At 43.2% G+C, this 12627-nt stretch overlaps 1 protein-coding gene across 19 annotated transcripts in view; it reads right to left on the bottom strand.

Moving 5' to 3' along the window:
• The window catches only part of RIMBP2 (RIMS binding protein 2), a 155059-nt gene that overhangs the window by 107113 nt on the left and 35319 nt on the right, over positions 1 to 12627 (bottom strand). For 17 of the 19 annotated variants that reach the window (XM_060785610.2, XM_060785609.2, XM_060785613.2 and 14 more), the window contains exon 1: positions 4314 to 4402. The gene's annotated coding sequence lies outside the window, so the exon portion shown is untranslated. Of the gene's footprint in view, positions 1 to 4306; positions 4404 to 12627 lie in introns of those variants that run through there. The other 2 variants (XM_060785618.2, XM_060785626.2) reach the window with 1 other exon arrangement.

Below are 12627 nucleotides of genomic sequence, written 5' to 3'. Positions count from 1 at the left end.
CAACCAGCGTGCCTCCTTCATCTTCTTCTTCCTCCTAAGAAGGCCTGACCATCTGTCCAGAATCTCCAGCCCCTTCCTATTCAGCTTTCTCCTCTTCTCATTCCTCCTCAGAGGCAAAAGAGGAAGACACAACACATATAGATTCCCAAATACTTGACTTTGAGGCATAAGAAACATTGGAAGATGGCAGAGAGCAACCAGCAAAACATTTGTCCAGTGGTTTGCAACTGCTGCGCTGTGGCATGTTTGTGTGCAGTGAAGTCCACAGGCATCAACAATTCACAAATAAATGACAGAAAGTGCTGCGCAGATTGAAAAGCACTGATCTAGAGCTCCTCCTTTCTTTCTCGTTTTTTTTTCTCTAGGGGCCCTTTTACATAGCCCGATATCCCAGAATATCAAGGCAGGAAATCCCCATTATCTGAGTGTAGACTCAGATAACCCAGTTCAGAGCAGATGTTGTGGGATTTTCTGCCTTGATATTCTGGGATATAGGACTGTGTGGAAGGGCCTTAAGAAAGAGGGCTGCATTTGATGGGAGAAAGAGAAATAATACTCAGAAATAGTTTGCCATTGCTTTCCTCTGAAATATAGCCTACAGAACCAAGGTTCATTGTGGTCTCCCATCCAAATACTAATCAGAGCTCAACCTGCCTTTGGGGTATTTGAATACCTGTGTTACCACTTCATCACATTTACTAAATTCCACTGAGTGCTACACTTAAAATCTGGGAAGCCACTCTTGTCGTCACATTAGTTTGGCTTCAAGTGTAGGATAGAGTATTCTTTGAGTATTTTACACATGAGGGTCAGCATTCTTTTAAAAAATTTCATGAGGTGGTGGAAAAGTGGATTTTTTAAAAAATCATCTGGATGTTTGGCCATTTCTGTAATGTGGTGGCATTAGTTGCTCCGAGGTTTACATTGAAACGTTTCCCCAGTTGGTGAAATTGTGAAAGGAGACAAAAATACCCTTGTTAGGGAAAGCATTACCTTTTGTTCACCGAGTTTTTACTTTGCCAGAACAATTCTTTTTTTAAAAAAATAGCCTTTCCAGGTCCTTTTCTTCCCTTCCCTTCCTTCCGTGATATGTCTGTGCCTTGTATTGCATGGGAAAACCAGGAGAGAAGGATTATCATTATTATTATGCTGTCTCCATGCTGTGCAGTCCTGGGAGTTCTAGTTTCCCAAGGTCCATACCCATCTCTTGGTGCAGTTACACTATGGAATGAATGACCTTGGACTCCACTTTAAACACCATAGCTCTATACTATGCGGTCCTGGGAGTTCTAGTTTCCCAAGGTCCATACCCTTCTCTGGTTGCATCTGCACTGAAGAATAAATGCAGTCAGGATGCATTTTAAATGACATTATTATTATTATTATTATTATTATTATTATTACTATTACTATTATTTTACTGACACAAAAGCAGAGTATGTTACAGCAAATGAGATGTATATGCTGGATTTCGTATCACAAAATCACAAGTCAAACACTTCCCAAGCTTCTAGGGCTGTGTGATGTATTTTTGAATGATGCGCGCAGATCCAAGTAAGGTGGCCTTTTGCAGTTGACAGATCGTGATTTTGTCAATGTTTATTGTTTCCAAATGCCAGCTGAGATCTTTATTATTATTATTATTATTATTATTATTATTATGCCATATCTCTATGCTGTGCAGTCCTGGGAGTCATAGTTTCCCAAGGTCCATACCCTTCTCTTGGTGCATTTACAGTATGGAATGAGTGCCCTTGCAACCCACTTTAAATGCCATTGCCCCATGCGATGGAGCCCTCCTGGGAGTTATAGTTTCCCAAGGTCCATACCCTTCTCTGCATTTACACTATTGAATGAATGCTCTTGGACCCCACTTTAAATTCCATAGCTCCATACTATGCAGTCCTGGAAGTTATAGTTTTCCAAGGTCCACCCCCTTCTCTGTGGGGTAGCCAAGAGAGAGAGGGAGGGAGGGAGAGAGGGAGGGAGGGCATTGCTTTCCCTTCCTCTCTCCCACCCTCCCGGTTTTCAATAATGAGCAGGGAGAGGGAGGGTGGACAGAGCCAAACCTCTGCAGTGTGAAACTGAGAGACATTTAACAGAATGACAGAAGGTACGGAAAACATCCGTTTCATTAAAAAAACTGAGTAAGACTGAGCTCTTCTCTGCTCTCCTCTGCCACACACTTCCCTGTCTAATGTGATGAAGTATTTAGATAACTAATGAATAACAGATAAGGTGACATACCCCGGAGGTTCCACCTACGAGATGTGTGACCATACAAGTTAGCTCAGGGTATGTTGGGAGACGTGGTAGCATCCTCCTTGTGTTGTGCAGCTTGCGCTAGTCAGCATGGTGGGAGTATTCAGTCCTGAGAGTGTTCAAATTGGGAGACAGCCCACTGATTGCTCGTCTTAACTGGATGGACCTGGCTCTGCCGCCTTTTGGTAAGTTGGCATTAAACTTGAATTAATTTGGTTATATTTTTCATAGCTTATTAGACATGGATATATATTTTGATTAAACAACATACGGTATGTGGGATGATAATAATGAATCAGGTTTGACTGGCACTCGTTCAGGTAGTAATGTACATCGTACCATCAATTTTCATTCTACAACCACCGCACATCAATATAATGGAGACTATTTGGATTAATTTCGTCTGGGCAAGAAGTGCTAGAGAAGTCAGACAGAGCACACAAATGCCTTCATGCTGGTACAGTGTATACGCTACTATCCCAACTACTAACAAGACAACTGTGGTGAGCTGTTGCTGTAAGCAGAGTTTGTCTACTCTTTCCACACCTCAACTCAGCAGTCCTTTTTGACCAACTTCAGTTTCCACCCATTCATGTTTCTAGCTGTGTCCTCCAGTTTTCAATGCCTGCTTCATGGTTTACAGCTACACAGTCACTTCTGAGTGAGCGACTGGACTTTTTCCAAGCAGGAATAGAAACAATTTATAGATAGTAAGGGAGAACCTGGACCCCTCTTAAAATCTGGGACTGGGTCTGGCTCTACACTTGCCATCTTCTACATCATCTACACTTGCCATCTTCTTACTTACTTAGGTGATCCCTCATAGCCTAAGTATGATGGTCCTCCAAGTCTGGTGTCTTGGAGGTGGGTCTGTAGGTGGCTGTGGAGCCCTATTCTTGATCTGCATGTTCTCCTGCAGCGGAAGGTGGTCCCAGTCAGGGTTGGCTTGATGCACCTTCCTCTTGGCACGTTTCTCCCTTTCACTCTCAATTTGTGCCTCTTCAAATTCTGCGTCACTGCTGGTCACAGCTGACCTCCAGTTAGAGTGCTCAAGGGCCAGTTTCCCAGTTCTCGGTGTCTATGCCTGGACTGGATGTCCACTTCATATGTCTCTATCCCATAATGGTACAAGCAAATTCTGTGGCTTTCTACCGACATTTGCCAGGAAGGCCATGAGACCCTTCAGAACACATCCCACCACCCATACACACACAACTCAGGAGAAATTGGCATGTAAGTCTTTATAGGGGCAATCCTATATGAAATTCCCAGTCTTGACAAAAAGAATGTCATGTTCTAGAAATTCTTACTGTCTGTTAACAATAGAAGTACTTTGAGAAGTGACAAGATTTTCACTGGATAACAGGTAGTGAGCCAGCATTCCTGAAACCAGAAGCGGAATGCATGAATCCAATTTATTCCTATATTTGTTTGTGGTGTAAGCATAAACTGAAAAGCCTGATTCACATTGATAGGTGGACATGAAGGGGAGATTCGATAGCCTTTCCAGCTATTGATGGCAATATGTCTACCCAAAAGTCGTTTAGTGGCACAGATTCAAATTTTGTTTTTATAGTAGAGGCACACTGAATTTCAATTAGATCTTCAAACTCTGGCACGGACAACATGTGAGATTTACTGCAGCTGACAAATGGGTTTTGTACCCATTCAGAGTCCCTGTTGGTGTCTGGAAAGTACACAAGATTCATTTAGAGCTCACAGATCTTTTTGTTGAGCATCAGCTTTAATTTCCAACTCATTTTCACTCAGAAACTGGACTGTCTGAAGTTTTTCTCATTTGCACATTAAATGCAAAAGTTGTATGGTTTTCAACTGTTACTTTGTCTATCAGTATGAACACTGCAAATATGTAGTAAATTACTTAAGCTTCCCAACGATTTTGATGAGGTAAGCAAATTGCATGAGCCACCTCTCACTACATAAACATTGGACATGTTTGCTAGGCACACAAAGGGCCTCCCCTAGGAAGAAAACTAGACGCTTGTTGCAAACACAAGAATTGGCTTCATATCTGTGAACTTACATATTACCTCGTCATTGTGCAGTGCCTTGTGGTAGATATTTGCATCCTGGAGGTTCAAGCGATTCTTGTCATGTACGGCATCCTTCAATACATTTTCCTAGAGCAAAAAACAAAAAGCAGTAAAATATCTGGTGACATCCTACTGAATTGCTTCAGTAACTAACTGGCCATGCTAAGAGATTCTGGGAGCTGTAGTCCGTAAAAGTAATTCTTCCAATCTCTGGGTACTACAAGATAGGGAATCACTACTACAAAGCTGATAGCCACCCATTGCATTATTGGGGGTAGAGCACCAAAAGAAGACCAGGTACAAGAAAAGGCTCTCTTTCATATGCTTGAGTTACAAGCATTTAGAGCAGTGGTTCTCAACCTTCCTAATGCCGCGACCCCTTAATGCTGTTCTTCATGATGCTGTGACCACCAGCCATAAAGTTATTTTCACTGCTACTTCATAACTCTAATTTCACTACTGTTATGAATTGCAATGGAAATATCTGATATGCAGGATGTATTTTCATTCACTGGACCAAATTCGGCACAAATATCTGATATGCCCAAATTTGAATACTGGTGGGGTTGGGGGGTTGATTTTGTTATTTGGGAGTTGGAGTTGCTGGGATTTCTAGTTCACCTACAATCAAAGAGCATTCGGACCCCCACCAATGATGCAATTGAACCAAACTTGGCACACAAAACTCACATGACCAACAGAAAATACTGGAAGGGTTTGGTGGGCATTGACCTTGAGTTTTGGAGTTGTAGTCCACCTATTTCCAGAGAGCACTGTGGACAATGATGGATCTGGACCAAACTTGGCATGACTAGTCAATACGCCCAAATATGAACACTGGTGGAGTTTGGGGAAAACAGACCTTGACGTTTGAGAGTTGTAGTTGCTGAGATTTATAGTTCACCTACAATCAAAGAGCATTCTGAACCCCACCAACAACAGAATTGGGACAAACTTCCCACACAGAACCCCCATGACCAAAAGAAAATACTGTGTTTTTTGATGGTCTTTGGAGGGGGCTTTTGGTGGGAGGATTCGCCATCTGTTTCCAAAAAAGAAGATAAGGAAGGACAGGCGGAGAGATCTTCAGCCTTCTCTGCCAAAGGGGTTCCTAAGACCATCAGAAATATATGTTGGCTCAGAAATACATGAGCCAACAATGTGATGTAGCGGCAAAAAAAGCCAATGGGATTTTGGTCTACATCAATAAGAGCATAGTGTCTCGATCTAGGGAAGTAATCCTACCCTTCTATTTCGCTTTGGTTAGACCACACCTGGAATATTGTGTCTAATTCTGGGCACCACAATTGAAGAGAGATATTGACAAGCTGGAATGTGTCCAGAGGAGGGCGACTAAAATGATCAAAGGTCTGGAGAACAAGCCCTATGAGGAGTGGCTTAAGGAGCTGGGCATGTTTAGCCTGAAGAAGAGAAGGCTGAAAGGAGATATGATAGCCATGTATAAATATGTGAGGGGAAGCCACAGGGAGGAGGGAGCAAGCTTGTTTTCTGCTTCCTTGGAGACTAGGACACAGAACAATGGCTTCAAACTACAAAAGAGGAGATTCCATCTGAACATGAAGAAGAACTTCCTGACTGTGAGAGCCGTTCAGCAGTGGAACTCTCTGCCCCGGAGTGTGGTGGAGGCTCCTTCTTTGGAAGCTTTTAAACAGAGGCTGGATGACCATCTGTCAGGGGTGATTTGAATGCAATATTCCTGCTTCTTGGCAGGGGGTTGGACTGGATGGCCCATGAGGTCTCTTCCAACTCTTTGATTCTATGATTCTATGACCCCTCTGCAACCCCCTCATGACCCCTTCAGGGTCCCCAGGTTGAGAAACAATGCATTACATTTTTGTGAAATGATAACCAGACTCTCTCCTTATGCCTGAAATAAGATCTAACATAAAAACTACAACAGTATTTTTCAATCAGTACATACATGGCCAATCATTGTTTTGTTTTTTTTTTGTTTTGTTTTTTTTTAAAAGAAATTACAGTGGGGATGATGGCTTCGGTAGATTTAACACAATCTGACACCGCTGTCTGTATCGCAAAGTTCAGCATTGCCTGGAGCCAAGCATCTGTTGTCCTGTGTTCTGGTTAGCTCATGCATCCATTCTTGTCTTGAAAAATAAACAAACAAAACCTGTGCACTCCCGGGCTGTAAAATTATTTGGGGGTTAGGGAGAGGGGGCAGACACAGTGCAGGCCTTTTTGTAAGCTATTGCCTTTTCCCAGTCATTCTAGCTCTTGTGTGAGTGGTTCATATAATTATTTTTCCCCTGAGAAAGTCTCAAAGCAGAGTTACTGAAGTCACCCAGGAAAGGCAGGAATGACCAGCTGAGCTAAACACAGTCCATTTGCCAGATGTCAAGGTCGACTTAATGTTTGACCACAGCCCACACCCACATATATACTTGTTTTACAAGTAACAAAATGGAAACAAATAAATCCAGGAGGTATGCACATTTATTTTAACCACATTGCTATTTTCCTTTCTTGCCTCCAACGAACTCTACATGACTCTCTTCTTTTCCACTTATAGTGTTCGTAACCCTGTAAGGCAGGTCAGGCTGAGACAGTGCCTTACTTGAGTTTCATGGTGATGTCGCCAGAGAATGCAAACACACACACAGGCACATATTTCTGCGATAATGCACTGTTATCGGACCAGCCAAGGACAACTGGCTATCTGCAGAATCACAAAACAAGGGGGCACACAGAGAAGAAATACCTCATTTCTATAGGGTTTGCTATTACCCATGGTTTCATGTACCCATTCCAAGTTTTAGACGCAGGTCAAACTGTATTTCACATTCAGATTTCCAAACATCTTTCACATGCTATTCCCAGCCGTACAAATTAAAGTTCATAGTCTGTCCTTGCTATTTGCTTCCTGCCCCACTGTGAGGCGATATTCCCCCACATCACTGCATGCAGAATGTACTTCTATTTTCCAAGCCAAATGCAGGAGTCAGATATGAACTGGAAGCCACCCTTCTGAGGAAGTGCCACCAAGTGGAGGTGATGATATTATGGGTTGCTGTGAATTTTCCGGGCTGTATGGCCATGTTCCAGAAGCATTCTCTCCTAACGTTTTGTCCACATTTATGGCAGGCATCCTCAGAGGTTGTGAGGTCTGCTGGAAACTAGGCAAGTGGGGTTTATATATCTTTGGAATGATGTCCAGGGTGGGAGAAAGAACTCTTGTCTGTTAGAGGCAAGAGTGAATATTGCAGTTGGCCACCCTGATTGGCATTGAATGGCCTTGCAGCTTCAAAGTCTGGCTGCTTCCTGCCTGGGCATTCCACAGATATATAAACCTCACTTGCCTCATTTCCAACACACCTCACAACCTCTGAGGATGCCTGCCATAGATGTGGGCAAAACATCAGGAGAGGATGCTTCTGGAACATGGCCATGCTGCCCAGAAAACTCACAGTGACCCAGTGATTCTGGCCATGAAAGCCTTCGACAACACCATGATATAATAATAATAATAATAATAATAATAATAATAATCTTTATTTATACCCCGCCACCATCTCCCCAACATTTGAGCCTCTTTCCCCCATAATAATAACTTTTCTAGGAGTGAATTTCCCTTCTGAGGGGGAGATTTCTGTCACTTCCTGTTGTCTCACCCCCGTTCTTAACTATGAGTTGTTTGTAAGTCCCATGTTTGTAAATCGGGAAATGCCTGTATATCTGCAAGGCACAAAAAACCTAACGGAATCAGCCACACAGCTAGACAGCATCCATCTCCCTATCAGCATTCACAAATAGTTTTCCAACACAGCTGGCCAAACCCAAGGTGCTCACCTAAGCCTCCTCACCCTGGAAAGAAGTGACCACAGGGGTCTTCCCTGAGCCCAGTGCTGTTCAGCATCTTCATCAATGACATGGATATTTCTCAAAATACAAAGGAAAAGCAAATAATCCCAAAAGACAGTATCAGAATCCAAAATGACTTTAACAGATTAGAGAGCTGGGTGGCCAAAACTAACAAAATGAATTTCAATAAGGAGTGTAAGGTACAACACTTTGGCAATAAAAACAGCCTCTGGGGAAGGGATCTAGGAGTCTTAGTAGACCACAAACGGAACATAAGTTAACAGTCTGATGTGCCAGCTTAAAAAGTCAATGCAATTCTAGGCTGCATCAATAGGACTGTAGCATCTAAATTGAAGGAAGTCATAGCGCCACTTTATTGTGCTTTGGTCAGAACTCACCTAAAAGACCACTGTGTCCAGTTCTGGGCAAAGCAATTTAAAAATGATATTGACAAGCTGAAAAGTGTCCAAAGATAGGCAACCAAAATGATCAAAGGTTTAGAAACCAGGCCCTATGCAGCCCCCAGTGGCGCAATGAGTTAAACCAGTGTTTCTCAACCTTCCTAATGCCACGACCCCTTAATACAGTTCCTCCTGTTGTGGTGACTCCGAACCATAATATTATTCTTGTTGCTACTTCACAACTGTAATTTTGCTACTGTTATGAATTGTAATGGAAATATCTGATATGCAGGATGTATTTTCATTCACTGGACCAAATTTGGCACAAATACCCAATACGCCCACATTTGAATACTGATGGGGTAGGGGGCAGGTGATTGATTTTATCATTTGGGAGTTGTAGTTGCTGGCATTTATAGTTCACCTACAATCAAAGAGCATTCTGAACTCCACCAACGATGGAATTGAACCAAACTTGGTGCACGAACTGCCATGACTAACAGAAAAAACTGGAAGGGTTTGGTGGGCATTGACCTTGAGGTTGGGAGTTGTAGTTCACCTACACTCAGAGAAAACTGTGGACTCGAACAATGATGGATCTGGATCAAACTTGGCATGAATACTCAGTGTGCCCAAATATGAACACTGGTGGAGTTTGGAGGAAACTGATCTTGACATTTGGGAGTTGTCGTTGCTGGGATTTATAGTTCACCTACAATCAAAGAGCATTCTGAACTCCACCAACGACGGAATTGAATCAAACTTGGTGCACAAACTGCCATGACTAACAGAAAATACTGGAAGGGTTTGGTGAGCATTGACCCTGAGTTTGCGAGTTTGGGAGTTGTAGTTTGCCTACACCCAGAGAACACTGTGGACTCGAACAACGATGGATCTGGACCATACTTGGCATGAATACTCAATGGGCCCAAATATGAACACTGGTGGGGTTTGGGGGAATCAGACCTTGACATTTGGGAGTTGTAGTTGCTGAAATTTATAGTTCACCTACAATCAAAGAGCATTCTGAATCTCACCAAATTGGGCCATACTTCCCACAGAGAACCACTATGACCAGCAGAAAATACCGTGTTTTCTGATGGTCTTTAGAGAACCCTCTGACACCCCCTCATGATCAGGGGTGGCTCAACCCATTACGCAAAGTAAGCATTTGCAGTATAGATGATTTTGCTCAGGGGCGCTCTTGGGGGAAAATAGACCTTGACATAATAATAATAATAATAATAATAATAATAATAATAATAATAACAACTTTATTTATACCCCGCTACCATCTCCCCAAGGGACTCGGTGCAACTTACATGAGGCAGAGCCCACAATACATCAGTAATAAAAGCAATAACAACAGTAATACAAACAATAAAATAAAACTCATAACAGAAGACAAGCAATAAACATTAACAGTAACACAACGACGTTTAAAAACCTATGGCTGCGCCAAATGTAATAATTAAAAATTTAAAAATAATGCTGAGCATGAACAGGTAAGATATGACTAGGATAGAGTTTTCGGAGAGGGATGGGGCGTGCAGACAATCCTAGATCACTAATAAAGTGCATTTAGGGACATATTGCTGGGAGTTTCCTTATTTTGGGGAGGCACACTGGAACAACCACATTTCAGGCTCCTCCTAAAGACTGCCAGAGTTGGAGCATGCGAGTTGTAGTTACTGAGATGTATAGTTCACCTGCAATCAAAGAGCATTCTGAACTCCACCAATGATGGAATTGAACCAAATATGGCACACAGAACTCCCACGACGAACAGAAAATATATATATCAGTGATTGGTTGGGGGGGAGCAAAATACTGTTTGCTTACCATTGAAAATTACCTCGGGCCGCCTCTGCTCATGACCCCCCCCCCCCAAGGGTCCCAACCCCCAGGTTGAGAAACACTGGGTTAAAGCCTTGTGCTGGCAGGACTGCTGACCGACAGGTTGGCAGTTTGAATCCGAGGAGTGGGGCGAGTTCCAGTCTCAACTATAGCTTCCCATGCGAGGACATGAGAGAAGCCTCCTACAGGATGGTAAAACATCAAACATCTGGGCGTCCCTTGGGCAACGTCCTTGCAGACCTCCAATTCTCTCACACCAAAAGTGACTTGCGGTTTCTCAAGTCGCTCCTGACATGAAAACAAAACCAAATCCAAGTCCTACAATGAATAGGGAGTGACTAGGTTTGGCTTGGAGAAAAACATGGCTGAGAGAAGGGGGCATGAGAGCCATGTTTAAACATTTGAAAGGATGTGACATTGAGGAGAAAGGGACAAGCTTGTTTTTTGCTGCTCTGGAAACTGGGACACAAGGACGCAATGAGATTCCAATTGCAGGGACTTAGGAAGAGAGATTCCACGTAAACGTTAGGAATAACTAACTAATGGTAAGAGCTGTTTGACAGTGGAATATGTAGAAGGAGAATTTCCTTCTCTGAAGGTTTTGAAGCAGAGGCTGGATGGCTATCTCTGGGGGGGGGGGGGGGGGGCTTTGATGGTGCATTTCTGCCTGGCATGGTCTTGGACTGGATGGCCCTTGTGGCCTCTTCCCTCTCGAGGATTCTAGGTCTGCCTGATTACAATGTGCAAAGAACAAGTGAAGAAGAGCAAATGGAAAGGATCAGTGGTTGTCATGGAAACATGGCCGGGCAGGTAAGGATGAGTTGTACCAAAGGAAATATTCAAGGGGGGGAAAAGCCCCGGGTATTCTGTCGAATGTGAGTGACAGCTCCATTCCCATCGGTCTAGAATTATTTCTGGTAATGTCTGTGGAAAGAGAGGGCTCTTCTTGAGATGCTTTGGGATAATACGGGAGCAGCTCAGCCATGTTTGTCCGATGATAATGCCAATCTTTCCCTTCCTGTGTGTTGTACCACTTGAGGCTCTGTATCCACTCAGGCCCTTTCAGATTCCTCAGGGAAAGGAAAATATACCGTAAATGAAGGAGCATCCAGACAGCAGAAGATTTACAACCACCCATCCCTCAGTTTGGAGCCTTTAAAACACAACCCTAATCCATTGCATTCTGTCAGAGTTACAAGCTGTGTAGATGCAGGGAATGCCGTGCATGGAGTGTATCTGGATTTCAGGAAGACCTTCCTTTGACAAGGTCCCCCATGACCTTCTGGCAACAAACTAGTCAAATGTGGCCTAGGCAAAACTACAGTTAGATGGATCTGCAATTGGTTAAGTGAACAAACCCAAAGGGTGATTCTCCCCAATGTTTCCTCTTCATCCTGGAAAGAAAAGACAAGCGGAGTGCCATCGGCAGGGTTCCGTCCTGGGCCTGGTTCTGTTCAACGTCTTTATTAATGACTTAGATGAAGGGTTAGAAGGCATGATCATCAAGTTTGCAGACAGGAGCAAATCGGGAAGGAGAGCCAATGCTCCAGAAGACAGAATTCAAAATGATTTTAAGAGATTAGAGAGACGATGGCCCAAATCTAAACAAAATGAAGTTCAACGGGGAGAAATGCAAGATATTGTTGAAGACTTTCATCCACATATATATAAACCCAATTCTCCTAGTTTCCAACAGACCTCACAATCTCTGAGGGTACTTGCCATAGATGCAGGCAAAACGTCAGGAGAGAATGCCTCTAGAACATGGCCATATAGCCCGAAAAAACCTACAACAACCCAAATACAAGATACTTGCAATGAAGGTTCGCATAGTTAAAGCAATGGTATTCCACATAGTAACCTATGGATGCAAAAGCTGGACCATAAGGAAGGCTGAGTAAAGGAAGATAGACATTTTTTGAACTGTGGTGCTAGAGGCAAATTCTGAGAGTGCCTTGGACTGCAAGATCAAACCAGTCCATTCTCCAGGAAATAAAACCCAACTGCTCACTGGAGGGAAGGATATTAGAGGCAAAGATGAAGTATTTGGCCACATAATGAGAAGACAGAAAAGTTTAGAGAAGACAATGATGCTGGGGAAAATGGAAGGAAAAAGGAAGAGGGGCCGACCAAGGGCAAGATCGATGGATGGCATCCTTGAAGTGACTGGCTTGACTCTGAAGAGGTTGGAGGTGGACAGGGACCTCTGGCGTGGG

Source organism: Anolis sagrei, chromosome X (assembly GCF_037176765.1).
Source record: "Anolis sagrei isolate rAnoSag1 chromosome X, rAnoSag1.mat, whole genome shotgun sequence".
Lineage (NCBI taxonomy): Eukaryota > Metazoa > Chordata > Lepidosauria > Squamata > Dactyloidae > Anolis > Anolis sagrei.
Note: the sequence above shows the minus strand (reverse complement) of the source record. Positions and strands in the feature narration are given on the sequence as shown.